Here is a 3,561-nt window from a genome sequence, read left to right as displayed (position 1 = left end):
AACCCCGGTGTTAAAAAGTTGAACCCCTGTGGTATTTTTGTCGACTAAGCGAACGTCAAACATGATCTCAAGTGTCAAGGTTCATTTATGGATCCAATTTTTAAATTAAAGTTTTAATATGATATATCCGTTATTTGAGCGGGAAAAACTGCTAAAGTAGTTACAGTAACATGCTCTTTCGTGTTATTAAATGAAAACAAGATTTCGTTAAACATTTTAGGACCCTATTCACTGTTCAAAACAATACTTCAGTGAGAGTCTGAAAAAATATGCAAATAGGGTCCTAAAGCCCTGTCCCCATTTTCGTGCCAAACGCTTAAGTTTAGGTCGAAAACATATGTTTACTCAATTTTCTAATGTTTTCCGATGGTTTCAGTCCAAAAACATTTTTTAATTTTTTTTTTTTGAATTTTGTCACACCCCTTGGTTTAAACTCAAATTTTGGGTGTATTTTGTTTTCCGTGTCCCTTCCGAAATGTCAGAAAGGAACAACCCCGGTGTTAAAAAGTTGAACCCCTGTGGTATTTTTGTCGACTAAGCGAACGTCAAACATGATCTCAAGTGTCAAGGTTCATTTATGGATCCAATTTTTAAATTAAAGTTTTAATATGATATATCCGTTATTTGAGCGGGAAAAAATGCTAAAGTAGTTACAGTAACATGCTCTTTCGTGTTATTAAATTAAAACAAGATTTCGTTAAACATTTTAGGACCCTATTGGTGCAACCGTTTTGGAATAATGAACACTTTTTGTTTCTGGTACCAATCTGGCCGTATGACGATCTTGAAAACTTAAAAAAAAATATATTCTGTAATTTTCAGATTTCTTGAAAGCAACGCAACCGATATCCATGATTTTTTCAGAGAAGCTCCTTATAACTTGACATTGCATAGTCCACATTTTAGTTTTATGATAGTTCGAATAAAAACAAAATGGCGGATAAAGAATTTTTATATAACATCTGAATATCTTCAAAACCATATGATGAATGATCAATATTGACACACACAGATTCTCAAAATAGAAGAGTGAAAAAATAACTTAAACCATAAAAGTTATGGCTGATTGAATATATTTTTGTGGTGAAAAAATGATGATGCCGACAGAGGGGTAAAGACCTTTCAATAAAAATAGAGACTTGCTAAAATTGTGACTAAGGCTCTAAAAATGACTTGCATACCTGAGAAATGAACTATTTTGCGTACCTGTTATGATGTTTGCTCTTCTCCTACAAAGTTCATTATTTTTTGTAAAATAGGCTTAAAACAACTTATAAAAAAAATGGATTGATCTCAACCATGTTTCATATGCTTATAAACGATAACTAACTGGACCTGGGAACTGTACTTGTCTTTACCAGTTTGGCAATCTTAAGTTCTGCTTCATTGAATTACCATGTTTTATTCTAAATAAATATAAATGATTAAACAATTAAAGTTCTGAACATCGCAAGAAACGTTTTGATGGCGTTGTATATACAAAAAATGGATTATGGGTCAGTCACCAATCGTCCCAATATCAAAGTTGATGTGGGCTTTTTGAGGCTTACCGTCTTCAACATTGGTAAATTTAATTCGTAGTCAATCACAGATAAAAATTTTAATAAAAACAACCGTTAAATTTTGGCACAGTTTAATTTAGAAAACATGAAAGTCTTTAGCATGTTGCCTAAATCGAACGGACACTGCTATTTTGAAGAATTTGGGAATTTGCTCATTGAAGCCATGGAACGATTTGATGACAGGGGTTCTGCTGGATGGGAAAAAATCCAACTAAAAGCACTACAATATTAGAATGATTTTGATGTCATAGCGTCGCTGCGTTTACGTTTTTGAGTACTTCGTTAAGCCTCAGTATTAAGCTAGTTTCTTTTTCTCGACGGCGGAGTTATTGTTTTTTTACCCACAATCCAGCTTTTTACGCTAGCTTAAAAACTGCAAGGGGTGATTCAATTTTGACATTTCTAGCCCACAGATTTTATGATCATAGTAGGCAATGATTTCAAATTGTTTATTGAACCGTAAAATATTTTCACTGTATGCATGGCAGTTCTTTTAACAACATATAGTAGTCAGTGCTACTAATACATTTCCAAAGAACCCACAGTATTTTTAACGAATATGCCATTATTGTTACCAAATTTACTGTTATTATAAAGAAATGGTCATATAGTTGATTTGAACACAGCTTTCTATATGAATTTACCATACGTTTTTTTTCCCGTGTATAAAGAGATCTTGAGATTACAGCAATTGTGGAATTATAAAGTTCCTAACATTTTCAAGATTCCAGTACTGAGAATTTGATGAAATAGCGGTAGAATTTTGAGCTTCCTCTGTGAATTAAAAAAAACAGTATGTTGAACTCCGATGATGGATATGGAATTCTTAGTATTTCTGTGGTATTCTCGTTATTTCGGTAGGTTTTCTGGTAGTATCCCTAGAATTCATAGAAATAAAAATAAATTCTCACAATAGTGGTTGAATTAAGGATTTTCTTTTACTTTTTTACATTCAGACATTCAAAGGTTTATACTATAATTGAAGATTTCCTCTGAAATCCCAACGGAATTGGAAATAGGGTCCTAAAGCCCTGTCCCGATTTTAGTGCCAAACGCTTAAGTTTAGGCCAAAAACACATGCTTACTCAAATTTCTAATGTTTTCCGTTGGTTTAAGTCCGAAAAACATTTTTTTATGTTATTTTAGATTTTGTCACACCCCTTGGCTTAAACTCGAATTTTAGGTGAATTTTGTTTTCCGTGTCCCTTCCGAAATGTCAGATAGGAACAAGGGTTTATTCACAAATTTCATAACGCCAAAAATGGCCATTTTTGACACCCACCCACCCCCTCGTAACGCTTTTTATATGAACGTTCTCCAAATTTTGTATGAGCTGTAACAACCGAAGAATACCCACCCACCCCCTTAAGCGTTATGAAATTTGTGAATGAGCCCCAACCCCAGTGTTAAAACTAAAACCCCTGTGGTATTTTTGTCAACTAAGCGAACGTCAAACATGATCTCAAGTGTCAAGGTTCATTTATGGACACAATTTTCAAATTAATGTTTAAACATGATATAGCCGTTATTTGAGCAGGAAAAATTGCTAAAGTAGTTGAAGTAACATGCTCTTTCGTGTTGTTGAATAAAAACAAGATTTTATCAAACATTTTAGGACCCAATTAAAGGGATCTAAAGTTTATAAGAATTCCACAGATTCGGAACAGAGTTTGCAGGAATCTCACTGAAATCTCAGAGATTCTTACAGAAATACCGTCTTGAAGATACCCGAATAATTTCAAAAGATTAATAATATTAATGCTAGATCAAACACCGGATTTACAATATTCCCAAAAGAATCCCAGAATTGTTATAACAAATCTAGAATGCCTATCGGAAACGCAGAATTACAATAGGGATTCCAGAATTTCAAAGGAAATCAGAGAATTTGGGATGTCAGCCAGTCAGTCATTCTTACATGAAATTAAGAATTACTTTATAATTAGCAGAAATCCATCCGACATCCGAGAATTCCTAAGAAACAACATAATTATCGTAA

This window comes from Aedes aegypti, chromosome 3, assembly GCF_002204515.2.
Source record: "Aedes aegypti strain LVP_AGWG chromosome 3, AaegL5.0 Primary Assembly, whole genome shotgun sequence".
In the NCBI taxonomy this organism is placed as follows: Eukaryota; Metazoa; Arthropoda; class Insecta; order Diptera; family Culicidae; genus Aedes; species Aedes aegypti.
This window is presented reverse-complemented; position numbering follows the sequence as displayed.